General features: G+C 40.0%; 1 long non-coding RNA gene across 1 annotated transcript; it reads right to left on the reverse strand.

Annotated features, from left to right (window-relative positions):
• Positions 1-8,624: 8,624 nt before the first annotated feature.
• LOC121907274 lies at positions 8,625-9,846 on the reverse strand. The gene is made up of 3 exons (XR_006098825.1): positions 9,465-9,846; positions 9,018-9,155; positions 8,625-8,852 (listed from the first exon to the last, which is right to left on the reverse strand). It is a non-coding gene; the product is annotated as an uncharacterized LOC121907274 (long non-coding RNA).
• Between the last annotated feature and the right edge of the window lie 4,827 nt (positions 9,847-14,673).

Genomic DNA, 14,673 nt, shown 5'->3' on the forward strand with positions numbered 1-14,673 from the left:
ATAATGCCACTTGTCGGGACCACAAATTATTACTCAATGTGAGCCTCAGCAGTGTGAACATTAATGACATCAATGCACAAAGGAGGAGAAGAAAAAGCGACGCCATTTGCCAACTGATAGAGCGATGCGGGCAGACTGTGGTTCGGCTTCATCTACCCGATTTGTTATTTTCCCCTCAGCTGTGTCAACCACTGTTTTCCTCGCTCTCACACTGACCACCTGCTGGTGTTTCAATGTAGCTCCCGTGTGAAGCATCATACCCACTTTTTCCTCCAACAGTTTGCTCACAAGCAGATGTGGAGAAACCAGGAGGGATGTGGTGATAACGACGAAGAGGAATGTAGAGTGAAATATAGCGTTGGGTGTCCAGTGGTGTTGTTCCTACGTGATCAATAGGTTTCTTACAGATTAGCAGAGCAGCAGTCTTTTACCGTCTGACTGGGTGGGCTTTGTGTGATGTAGGGTGGTACCATTGGGGAATGGGCGTCAAGGAATTGGAAATCAATGGGAGCCAAGTGCAGATCAACAGGATATTAGTCCAGAGGAAATTCCTTTGCACACACCCCCTCTGTGAACACCAGCTGATGAACCTCGTGCACCTTTAGCCGATCAATTCCCAATCAGGTGAAGATGTTCCAGGAAAGGAACAATGTCGGCAAATGTTGTGGACGCCATCAGAGCTACGTAAGTCATTCATGCAACCTTAAACTTTTAAACGTTTACTTTAGTCTTTGTCTGGTATTTCTCCTTTGTTTCAATTATTCAAGGTGTCAAGAAGGTCTCAGAGGATCCCTAAAGCAGTGGTTCCTAACCTCAAGGTCATGAACCGGCACCAGGCGGTATGCCTGTAATGTGCAGTAATTACCTTGTACTTGGTGTTTTCTATCTGTGCTGCATCTTTTCTTCATCGCTCAGTTCCAAGCACACACCAACAAGATACAGATTTTAAACAAAAGTAAGTTACCAGTATGCAAAGTAATCAAGTCAATGTTTATTTCTGTAGCCTAATATCAGAAATCACAAATTTGGCTTTACAATACAGCTTATAACATCCTCTATCCTTAGACCTTCAATTTGAATATGGAAAATGTTAAAAAATTAAACATTAAACAACATTAAACCATTAAACAATAGAGACTGGAGCCGAAGTGTCAAAATTTAACAGAATTTATTTTCTTGTAGAAGAAGGAGTGTTTCACAGTGCAACACACAGGATGAGGTTACAAAGAAAAAGGCTTATAACAGGTTTTATACAACTTAAGTGGACGTTACAGTTCTTTACTTAATCTATCAAAATACAGACATAGATAACGCCATGTCTGTTTTCAGTTCTCCTGCCCATCTGACTCCCAGATGTCATGTCTCACACTGTCTTCAATGAATTTTAATTTCTACATCTTCCTCTTTACAAATATAATGCTGAACTTCCTTTAACCTCAGCTGATGAGTCTGCTGATGTTGCAGAGTTGCAGTACAAGACAGGAACAATTCATCACGATCTATGTAAAATAGTAACACACATACACAGTGTAATCATCATTTTTATAACAGAAAAACTCCCCAAAAATCCCCCTTCCGGGACGGACAGACATGCAACAGATGTTATGTGTACAGATTAAACCAAGATAGCAAAATACCAGTATGGAAAAACAGGATGAACAATATTATAGATGCATTGATAACATATAAATGATCACTCCAGCGTTAGCTTCTCCGTCTGCAGGTGGCGTGTGGTATTCTACAACCCGATAACCGAACCCAACCCGAGCCCGAACTTTCACCAAAACAAACTGGTGCGAATACAACCTGAAACTCAGATTCATTGTAAGCCCATTAGGTTTGAGGTTAGGTTCAATCCAGGTTCAGAACTTTAAAGGATCAGGTTGGACTGAGTTTGGTTATTTTCAACTATATCACAGATTTTCTCTATTTCTCTCTGACATACGTGTGTTGCAAGTAGATATTTAACATTCAGGGAGAAGAGCAAAAGAAACAGTATTAGCCTGCAAGTTAGAGGTTGCAACAGTAGTAATGGATGAAACAGCACAAAAAAAAGTATAACTTAATCAGGTGCAGGTCTGGTCATGTCTTAAAGAAACATGTTTGTGTCTCAGTTTTACTCCTGTGGTCATATTACTATTGCAACTAGCAAGAAAACCAAATAAGACCAAAAACCTTAGAGGTTTCTTGAGAGGAGTAATGTCATATTCCTGTCATGAACCCCTGCTGTTGTAGAGCTTTTGATTGTACAGCATCATATGATCTTCCTCCACACAGCTACTCACTTGTCATCGAATTGTAAATGTGTGATATGATCAAAAGCTCCAGAACAGCTACTGAATGAACTTTGCAGTGAGATTGTTTTTTTTGTCAAACTTGTGGAGTTAAGTCAAGTCACAAAATCTAAAATCACCAGTTTGACTTTAATCTTCGAGAACATTAAACCCTTAATTTGGAAAAAAGGTTTATTTTGTCTCCGCTTTGCTCGTCTCTCTCCCGAATACTGAGACTATTTTCCCCCCTTAGGAATCCTTGAGTTGTTCCACAGCAGCTTGGCCCCCTGCTTAGTGTCCATGTCGATCCCCCGGGGCCCCCTGGGACTAATCTGCATGGTCATAGGTTAAGGGTCAGCCACTGGGTCCTGATCCTGAGGAACCTCCCGACTGGGTTCACTTCACCCCTCCCCTTTCTATTTCACAACACTCGGCACCATAGTGACTCTCATTACTCACCCTCTCTATTCCACAACCCCCCCCCCCCCTCCTTCCCAAACCCCCTGGTATCTGGGTTAAATGGAAAAGCGCAAGCCTGAAGGGGGCCCGAGGACTTTCCAGGGCCTCAGCTCTGCTCTGTGGCCCAGGAATAGAGTCATTCTCCAGGCTGGGAGGCTGACCCAAGGCCTGGGGCTCAAGACCTGTGTGAACCTGGTTTAATTATATTAGCTGCAGTATTTAGACCCCTTGGCCTTGGCTTTCAAAAGCACTTTAAGTCAGGACGGTTTTCATCACCACCTGATTTGAAAAGGCCCCCCTGGTGGTTTGGGTGTGCTGCACTAAGCTCCGTCATCATAACTATTTGTCAGACAAGGTCATGTCACATTAACTAGCGATGTGCACGGGCCCGTCCCGCGTTTTCATCTTTCCATCACAGCTGGCTTTTGTAGTAGAGCCTGAATCCTGAATCAACAGGCTGGGTGGTCAGGATCATCTGAAAGCACACACACACAATTTTGGGAAACACCGTGAGATATTGTCTGATCAAACGACACATTTATATGTTCAATGCATGCGTTTGTTTCTCAGTGCATGGAGCAGCTTCATCGGCTTCATGTCTCTGGATCCCTCTCAGAAAGATACTGCAGGTTGGAAAGACCGGCTGTTGGCTTCAATCCCAGTTGGACATGGTTAAAAAAAAAAAAAAATAGTAAATGAATAATTAACAGTCACTTGAAAGCATGAACGTGTAGTGCCTACCCATGTAATGCTTCTCCGCATAGTACATTATCATATCCCAAAGGACTAGAGAGATGAAATTAGCGTTGTGTTCCACCTAATTGCTCAGCTCTGGCAAATTAACGTGCCCTCATTCAACCTTGTTTTTGTGAAATTCTATTCATGCTGTTTGTTTCATGTTTAAATCATCATATTTACACATGAAAAGATTAACTGTCTCTATTAATTACACTAAATTTTGCATCCTGCGTTAGCGGCCTCCACAAAAGCACAGGCGTAATTTTTATTGACAGACATAAATCACCGAACCACATTTCCGTGCGAGAAGATTTGTATAACACGCTCAAAGCAATATTAGCTACTCCTTTGCCAACAGGGAAATGGAAGTTGCTCTAATCAATGCTAGCAATTTTACTAATGCTAATTGCTCGAGTAATTCACAAAGATATACTGAGAGTGCTGATAGACCTACTTGAAGATTAACTGTACTCTTATTTCTTTCTTTCCCTTGCACAGCACAGTTGGATTAATAATCTTTTAGCAGCGCTATTGGGAATGAAGGCACTCTATTGTATTTATGGCTACAGTGGCATTAAAACATTAAAACTAGATGCTGGTTAAATGTTGTTTCCAAGTCTTTGAGACAGCAGTTTCTAAATCAAAGTACATTTAGACCTAGCTGATCCTTTTCCATCTTTGTGTCAAGTGAAGGAACTGGCAACGTAGCAGCGTGTAGAGATATATTACCTCTTTCTCACTGTTGTTTTTGAGTTTCCAGCTCCCGTTACTCAACACTCGACTTATCCTTGGAGTCTGCCAACTTGGAAACTCATATTCCCGATCTGTAAAACTCTAGCTTGCATGTGTTGTAATATTATGACAGTAGTGTAACTTTTGGCATCTCGTTTTGATTTAGTTGATGGATACTGTAAGACGTACTCTATTCACTCCGTCTGTCTCAGGTTTTTTTTGCTCTTCTATGAATGAGTTTTTTACAAATCAATCAAACTTTATTTGTGTATCACCTTTCATACAGGTTAATGCACTTCAAAGTGCTTCACAGATGACTGACAAGCCAATAATAAGACAGAACAAGTGTAGATCATAAAAACAACAACAACAAAAAAAGGAAAAAGCCACGCTAGGAAATGAAGATGATGGACATGTGAAAATAGATTTAAAGATATAATAACAGGAAAATAGAGTTAAATAAAAGCTAGACTACAAAACAAAGGTAAATAAAATCAAATTTTGCTGCATCGAGTGATTAAATATGGTAAGGACCTCCTCAGACACTGAATTAAAAACAGCTTTTTAAAAGAGGACATTGTGATTGGGTCAGTGGACTTCAGTGTTGGGGGGAACAGGGTGGATAACTTTAAGGTTTTCAGGCTTTCATCAGGTGTCATGGTAATAAAGTGATAACGTGCCTGAGCCTACTCCAACATGTTGGACTGTGACATCCAATCATAATCAACCGTTGTGTAATTCACAAGAAATCAAAGTGATCTGACGTCCAATAAAATTTTATCATGAATGTTTGTTTGTTTGCCTAACTGCTCATCCTGAGTGACGTCTTTGCTAGCGTAATGTACCAAGGCTGCCAAGTTTTGACTGGTGTGAGATGTTTTCCCAGTGGGTGTGTGTGTGTGTGTGTGTGGGGGGGGGGGGGGGGGGGGGGGGGAGATTTGTATTTGTATCTGCATTTGTTGGAATAAAAGTGGAAATAGGCGAAACAATCATATTTTCTTTTTATTACACGTCTAATTTTAGGATATTCAAGTGTTCAAGTGTTCTTCAATAAACTATTTTGCAAAGGAGAGTTCCCAAACCAGGTCTCAAACGGTCTCCCAGACCCCAGACGGCTGCACTGACCACTCAACCAAAGCTCAGCTCCATATTTGTAAAATCCCAGCATTTGAGGAATAAATGACAATATAATAGATTTGTGTATATTTCTTGCTTTCTCTCTGATGGTCTGAATAACTCACTGCTGCACAGTGCTGCTCTGTCTTGTCTGTCTGTGTGCTGTTAACGTCCACTTTTCGCATCACAATGTGCACGAAACTGTAGCCAACTTATTGTTAAATGCATTGAGACTGTCAATTAAAGAGGGAGCAGATGTAATCTGGTTTCTAGCATTATGTGCTAAGAAGTTTGAGGTCACTTCAGGAGTAAAACAGCGTTTTTGGGGTTTTTTAAACTTGCTCTATAGAAGTTGGAAATGTACAATAAAAGACATTAAAAAAAAGCACAGTGGTGGTCTGAGAGAGCTGAGTCAGCAACAGAAGAAACATTTATGTTCAGCCTATTTAAAATGACCAGGTCCGAAGTTCGACCTAGGTTATGAGTCGGCTCTTTAACTGGCTATTTAAAATCCATACACTCTAATACATTTAAAAAGTCCTTCACTTTATCTGCCTTGTTATTAACATGTATATTAAAAATCACCAATTAAAATTCAACTGTCATATTTAGTGTGAATGCATGTGAAAAGTTCAAGAGAACTCAACCAAAAAAAGTAGAGAAACAGAGTTTTGTAGAGTTCTGTAGCTTGTTACCGTCAACGGCGGCTGACAGTTCAAGGTTACTGCGTTATACTCAAAAAAAAAAAGAAAACGCTCCAAGGTCAACATCTCTACACTTTCAGTGAGTATTGCAGCTGGTTCCTCCACCTTTCCTATCTTCTCTACAGGAATAGGAGAGCATATAGTTTGCAGGACAGGCTTCTTTAAGTGTTGCTGGTGCATCCACACCCACTCCACTGTTTTTATGTATACAAGACTGTTTTTCAGATGAAGCAGGTATGAATTTCTCCTAGTGGAAATTACATTTATACTAGAGCATACAAATGTATCGAGACAACACTGTGTGTGTCAGTTAAAGCTGCTGAGAGACAAAATCCATATCTGTAGGGGCTGTCGGAGCTAGAAGAAGCTGTTGGCAGAGGGGAAGTGACCACATCTGTGTCCAGAAAGTGGCACAGGTGTTTCCAATGATCAGTCATTCGCTTGGAGAAGCTGAGACACTGTGGTGAATGTTTGCACTTAATATCCTTGAACCCAGGTGGCTCTGGTGTAGTCCATCTTTTCTAAAATACAAGGAACGTTCCCAAAAGAGATTAAAATTGCGGATTTAAAAGAGTCTGTGTGTGAATTTTTATTCTTTGTATTTTCTAAGCACTTTGAGGCTTTGAGACAGTTGTTGCCATCTTTGATGAGCACCGTTACATCGGTTACAGGTATTGTTTTCGTCTATCTGGAGGTTATCGCTCTGCTCTGTGGTGATACAATAGACTGACTCTCTCCAGTAAATTCAGATGTCATTCCTGAAGTCTAACTACTTGAACATAGCCGGTGTCTTTCTTGCGCACATGGCGTTATTGCATCACTTGTGCTCTCCGCTCCAGAGCAGCATGATCATGATTCAGAGGCTGTATTCACTCACTTGTTCCCTAAAATATTATTCATTCATTGTCTGGGTTTAAGAGGAGCAGCTAACTTCTGAAATCTCTGATTTTAAATATCTCCAAATCCACATTTAAACTTTAAGAAACATGTTTAAAAAAACAGTTAAAACCTTAAAGTGCAACTTAGTGAATTTTACATGTTAGAAACTGTCTCTCTATGGACGCAGCCAAGATATTTATGCATGCTATGATCTTTTCTCATATGTCTTATTGCATCACATGTTGGGGGCAGGCTGGAGAAACATAAGTCATAAGACCTCTTGAGTCTTTATACAAACAAACACTAAAAGCTCTGAGTTTACTGAGCTTTGAGAATTTTAGATTATTTTCAAATTTGTGCCTGATTTATACATTTTTAAATAGTTTGGCCCCTCCTTCATGACGTGACCTTGTGTACACTCGCTCAGTAAACTCTATTAGATCCTCCAGAATATTCTTTATACAAGATTGTACTGTAGCATTTCCCCTCACTGCATTTAGGCAGCTTGACTTTCTCTGTAAGAGCCACAGATCAATGTAACACCCTGCATGACGATGTGAGGAGCTGCAGCTCTATCAGCGCCTGTCTGTTAAAAGCTGCTCACTGATTCTGATATTTTATCTTATGATCTTCATGACTTGCTTTAATTTGACAAGCATACATTTGTGATGTGCTATTGTGAGTAGTTTTGTATTGTGTGTCTTGTGTGTTCTTTATTGTATAACTCTGTATGTTGTTTTTACTCTGTACTGTTTGTTATTGACCTGCCAAGGAACTACAGATGCGAATTAGCTTGAAGCTCATACAGTGCTGGAAGCTGGTACAGTGCAACAAACGGTGACATTTATGTTTGAGCTGTACACTGTCCCTTTTAAATTAAATTAAATTAAATTAATAAATGAATGAATAAAACACCTGAGCTCATTCCCACCAGCACCTATACAAGATACTCAACTGAAAGTAACATCCAGTGTTTGCAAGTTAACGCATCAGTAATATAACATATAATACTAAAACACTAACAGGAGCATTTTTATGCATTATGAGTACTTCTACTTTTGATACTTTTTTAAGTATATTGGGCTATAGATGAATACTTTACCGAGCCTATGTGACATTTTCACTGCAGTTTTTTTATATCACAGTATTGCTTCTCTTACTTGAACAAAGGATCTCATCAACACTCTCCCCCGCCGAGCAGCAGCCACCTGTGTAATGATTTGTCTGTCTCATTGTCTCCTCCTGGAGATACACCCCTCTAAGTCTAACTGTGTCCTGGTGTGTTCCCTCTGTATTTGTATTTGTATTTGTATGTGCCTGATCAGCTCGCTACTATCTGTTGCCCTGCCCAGAGGTGCATATATACGCACCGCTACACCTCTGCTTTTTGTAAATGTTGGCGTGCTGATATGCATGATTTTATTACTCAAGCTGTGTTGTTGCCACTTGTGTAACATTCAGTGAGACTGTAGATTAAGTTCATCTATAATCTGATTCTTTTTTTCTTCCAAAATTCGGTAATGTTAGCTAACATCACTGTCAGAGACACAATGATACTGAACTGCAGGTTGCTGTTTATTAGCACAACAGGTCAAGCAGCTAAATCTGAAGAAAAGACGTTCTTGGACATTGAAGGATACTGTTATTATTTAACAATAAATCAAACCATCTTTGACATAATTACCTAGTTTTTATTAGGTGATGTCTTGTTTTTGTTGTGGAAAAAGGTCATAAAAAGACATTTTTTGTATCACAGGATGAAACAAAACAAAACAAAACAAAAATCTTGCAACACATTTCCTACTGCAGAGTTTCTGAAAACCTCCCGCGGGTTTTCTTTCTCTGTATTGGATTCTTCTGTCTCTTTCTGTATTTCACACACATGCACACACACTTGGGTCACACACAACCAGCTGGGAGGCAAATAAAAGCAGCACAGGTTACACAGGACCTGTGGAAAGACCACATGTCAAAGCACAACACCTCTGGCCAAAGTAGATCAAACAGAGATCACATTTAAAAACAAGCTGCAGAACCTCAGCTCGCTAAATCCTGCACATCAGTATCTCGTTTAGCCTATGTCATATCTCGTTTATGTTAATCAATTTCCCCTTACCTTATATTATTCTGTCATGCATTTCAATTATCATTCCCCCTTGTACGGTCACTTTGGAGGATTTCCAGCAGAAATGAGCCAGAAGGAGGTGAACGGACTGTAGATTGGCGAGCATCGAGGCCAAGAGTGGAAAGTTATCTTGTGTGTGTGTGTCTGTGAGAGAGAGAAAGAGGGAGAATTAGTGCACAGCTTTATGAGAATGAAGTGCTTCTTTCTTCTTTTTTTTCTTGTTCCAGTTCTTCTTTTACAGAATAAATGTTTGTCTCAGAGCAACTGGAAAGCTCATGATTTATTCACTATGTCCTGTGGCCCATCTGACTCCCTTGGCACCAACTGGGCTCAAACACAAATACACAAATACAAACACACACACACTAAAATGGATTATATCTTTTAAATCTCTCCCTCTCTCTCTCTCTCTCTATATATATATATATACACACTTACCCATATAATCCCAGCTGCAGACACACCCATTGTACATCTGCTTTCTTTTTAAGTACATCGCTGTCATCCTCGTTCATTGTCACATCACTTCCTCGGCTCCGTCTCTTCGTATTCCACAGGAAGGAGCGATAAGTGTAAAATCAATGCTAACCAGTGCAAGACAGACAAACAGTAATTCTCAGTCGCATTTGGACCTGATTTATTGGGGCTCTACCAGGATGCTGTAATATCCAAAGGGATTTATTACAAAAAGCAGAGTGTAGCCTGCTGAGCAGTATGAGGTACTATTATGTGCATGATACAAAAACACAAGAATAGAGAAGACTTATGATTCCAGGTAGAAGAATCCAAGCAGATAACACTGGGCCTTATAATGAGCGAGTTAGTGAATCATTTCAGTGAATCTCGGTTGAATTGTTGCTGTTAATTTCAGCATTCGATTAGTTGATCAACTGTAAATTAATCTGCAACTATTTTGATGATCAGTTAATCATTTTTTTTGAGTTTTTTTTGTTAAGAAAACAGTGATCAACATCTACTAATTGATTAATTGAGAAAATAATCAATAGATTAAATGAAGCTTAGCGTAAATTCAGGCAAGAAGACTCTTAATCATTCATTCATTCATAATTTCACTCTTCTCTCTCTCGGCTCCTCTCGCTTTCACATCAGCTTGCATCACTTCTAGTTAACAAATCAGATTCCTCCACCATCCCTAAACAGCCAATCACGGCGTAGCTGTCAGACTTTGAAACCGTGTCCCTCTCTGTCGCTGTCAGCTGTCATTTCAGGCAATAATCGCGTCCACCCCCACCCCATCCACCTCCTCAGCCGCAACACCGGAGCTCAATCCACGCCACTCCATCCCGGATCATCATTCATCTGCCCAACCTCACCAACCAAGTCTCCAGGAGCCGATACCACGCCACCTCGATCCACGCCTCTCCATCACCGCCACCAGTGTCTAGACTCCATCCGGGGGGGGGGTTATCCTATTCATGCATTCATCGCCCCCTCCATATTTGGCCATATCACGATGGAGTCTAATCGCCAAAGACTTCATTATCATTCTGTCCAATAAACACTATTCACTACGTAAAACTGAGTCTCTCCTGATTGAATTAAAATAATCCTTAGTTGCAGCACTAAGTATGACACAAGTGCCGAGCAAATTTACTTTTTGTTTTTTTTTTTGAGAAGGAGAGAAAGAAAGACAGAGAAAAACATTGGAAACAATACTTGGAACATAATTTGGAAACATTATAATATGTTTGTTTGGTCCAACCAATCAGACACACAGCTGGATTAACCTCCTGTGGCGGCATAAAGTTTGTTTCTGGGCCCCTTTGACTCCCACCATACATGGTACTACTCTAGAGCTAAACTGAACATTTTGATAACTGATTAATAATTTAAGTTGTTCTTTTTAAACACAAAAATGCCAAAAAATTCTTAGATTGGAGCTTCTCAAATGTGAATATTTTAGTTTTTCCAGTTTATATCCATGATAGTCAACAGTCAGACAGAACAAGCTGAATATGTGAATCTGAATGTGATAACTTGGGCTTCAGGGAAATATTGATCATCATTTTCACTATGTTCTGACATTTTATACACTGAACAATCCAATCATCAGACCCATTGATGATGAAAATAACAGTTGTTTGCAGCCTTACAGCGCTCCTATGATGAGATAATACCACCCTGCCCACAGTTTTCTGTGTGCAGTTTGATAAAACAGAACTTTAAAACAAATGAGGTCAATATAAACTAAAACTATTAAAGTCTTCAAACTAGATTTTGACACAGAGTCTCTCTTTAGGAGCAGGACCAGTAGATGGAGGATGGAGGACCTGTCAGAGTTCATACTGGACCTCAGTGCAGCAAATTTCTAACTCATGTGAGATCAATTAAATTATGTAGACCCAAATGATATGAAGGAAACCTGGGCTTTCTGGGGCTCCTGGGCAGCTTCCTGCTCTTCCCAGTTGATAATCCAGCCTGGTTTAGAAGTACTATATACTTAATTTAATATTTTTGCTTTCTTGTTTTGATTAGGCTTCACACATCCTGACTCTTTGGATGCTGTGTTACATCCAAAATATTTCAGGATGTGTGAATAAACTTAATCTCACATAATACAACAATGACATATATGATCCAGACACAAAACATGATCACAGTGGTTTCAGATTCACATGCTGCGCATTTGTACTGCGTGGCTTTATACAGTATTATAGTAGGGCTCAGGCATGACTCGGTTGGTGCTGAACACCATAAATAAAGGATGAAAAAGAGGGGAAATTATCAATCTAACCTCCTGCCTCCTCCGTAAACTTTTTCTCTCAGGAGCGAAAGCATTGATTGAAATGCATGACGTCACTCTCACTTTCTCTCTTTTTCCGCCTTTCCTCTGACATCTGCTGATGAATACGAGTAAAAATAGAAAAACTGTGTGTGAAAACCATAGGTGGTGAGAGAAAAAAAAAGGGGGTAGAAGTGTGCATTGTGTGTGTGAGTGTGTTTTATTTACAATAAGAGTCTTTGGCCATTGTGGCCACTTGTTTGATCCTTTGTACTGTATGTGTATCCTTATTGTGTGCGATTGGATAATAGGAAATACATCTCTGTTGACATGTTGTAGGCTGTACATCAGGCAGCGGGATCTGTGGCCACCCTGAAGCAAACATCTTTATTTTAATCCCACTGAATCAAGCGTGAAGGACTTCTACTTGTTCTCCATCTTATTCTTTAGTCTTCCCTCTTTGCTATAGTCCCTCACCCCTCCCCTCCTCTCTCTCCTTATATGTCTCTTCATTTTCATCTTACTTTCTCTCTCTCACACAGTCTCCCTCTTTCAATACATTCTTTCTCTTTTATTCTCCTTCTCCTTCACACAGATTACTGTGCAGCAGCTTAGGGGTCTGGAGAACAGCCTACTCCAGCCATCTTAGGTGACTCAGTTGCCATGGTAATCAAACCCAAATAACCAACAATGGCATGTTAATTATGGTTATTACTGTATAAAGACTGTTCCAAGAAAATGAGCGATGTTACTTTTCTTTGTAAGGATTAAAGAAAGAAAATGTCAGAGGTGAGGCAGTTTGGACAGCGTAATTCATAACAGAACGTCAATTGCAGAAGTGTTGGGTCCTGCAAACAGCAGAGTCCCTCTTGACTGTTTTGGTGCAAAAAGGAGGCTCCACACATACGGTTATTGCCCTCAGTTCTGAGGGGGTGACAGGAAAACCTGGAGATTGCTTTGCTGAAAAACTGGCCACCATTAAACCGCTTTGTAACTGCTCTGGAAATGACGTTTAATGTACTTTTGGCTAAAGATCCACTGGAACGAGTAAAATACCTAACTGGACAATAATGTGTACGGATATGAAAGTTTAATCAACAGCACCTGGTTTGTAACAACATTAAAAGTAATATAGGTTGGATATTTGACTCATCAGATGATATGTGAGTGTTGCCATAGTGATGAACCCACAGTGAATTGTAGACTCTGTAGTTGCATTCAAGCTTTATGGAGCTTTTTCGCCTCTTTTTAACTCATTATTTTGATTTTCTGACCTGCAAATGTGTTTTCCTGCTCACAAATATTATATTTCCATTAACAGCAAAAAGCTCAAACAAACCCACCATGCACCGACACCAAATGGCAGGCACAGGATGTTAGCAGCTAGCTGGTGAACTCAGTGGAGCATTTAACAGCTAAAGAGACAGATATCTTTCTCAGAAGTTGGTTGAGATCAAAACAGAGCTAAAAGGAGATGAATATTGGACTTAAATGAATCATATTAACTGGAACACACTTAATGAATGCTGCTCCATGTGTGTTGGATGTGTAAACAGTCAACTGTTTGCTAACATGTTAGCTGTACCTACTTTAAAAGGTGATTATATGTCAGATGTTGTGTCTTAAGCTAGTTCCAATGCCCCCAAATAGCTCATTAAGCAGCTTTAAGGAGTTGATAATATGAAAGAATATTAACTTTGTCCACAACCACATGTATAAACTTGTGGTTGTTTCTGGTCTTCAGTTATGGAAGTAAATATAATCTGTGATTTTGACTGACACAAGCTTTTAGTGAACATTTTTACATCTGCTAAAGTTCACAAACATCTCAGTGATGCAATACTTTCTCATAATTCTTTCCACATTTGTCTACTTTGTCCATCTTGTAAACTGCAGTGGAACCTTTGTCATATTTGTTATTGATTATGGTTGTTAGCAGATGATAAACAGCACAGTTACAAAATCTCTATTCATTCTGGAGCATGATATTTTTTTTTTTTTGTATCTCTCCCAGGTTCTAATGGAGCTAATGTACTATATCTGCTTCCTGTGGGCTGTTCGATAACCGTCCCTGCGGGGCTAGCACACGTCAGTAAACATCTTCAAATGATATTCAGGCTCTTAAGTCTTTTCAAAAGACTTTCATAACATCCATGTTTACCACAGTGGAGGGCCTACACTGACAGTGAACAGGATCGAGGGAAGCGGGGAGACGGAGATGTGAGGAAAAAAAAAAAAAAACAGGAGGTGGCTCAACAAGACGAAGCTTTGCCATTTTCAAACCGTCTGTTCCTCTCACATCCAGCCATTATCAGCGTTAGCATCTCCCAGTCAGCTTTCTGGCTAATTAGATCCAATGATTTCTCTGTTTGTGTGTGTGTGTGTATGTGTGTTAATGCTGTTGCCATGGCGATAGTCTTCCTCTATTACCCCACTGACAGAACACTAGCAACTTGCCACCTTTCATACACCCACGTTAGGTTTGCTAATGTGCTACTTACTATACTTACTGTCTGGCTGCATTTGCTTATTTGTTTATGCTCGACATTAACCAGACATTTTCCATGTGTGTTATCACAACTCTGAGGAATTTGTGCATGTATGTAGGTCATTTAAAAGGTTTCTTATAAACAGAGGAAGTTGATGCCATGATGGAACTCGTTTTTGCACTAAAGCCGCAGTCAATCCGAGCAGCTATATTCCAGCGAAGCACAAAACTTCTTTTCTGCCATTGATTGGAGGTTGAGATGCAAATGTCAGGGTCACAGATTTAGGCGGAGAAGCACAAGGGTCAAAGCCTGGAGGTGTGTGTGTGTGTGTAGTCTTTTCTCTCTTTGCAGTGGGATAAAATAAAAGCACTGTGTTTGCTGGGGAGAGTCACTGGGAGGGGAAGGGCGTCGCCGG

This window comes from Thunnus maccoyii, chromosome 11 (assembly GCF_910596095.1).
Source record: "Thunnus maccoyii chromosome 11, fThuMac1.1, whole genome shotgun sequence".
Classification (NCBI taxonomy): Eukaryota; Metazoa; Chordata; class Actinopteri; order Scombriformes; family Scombridae; genus Thunnus; species Thunnus maccoyii.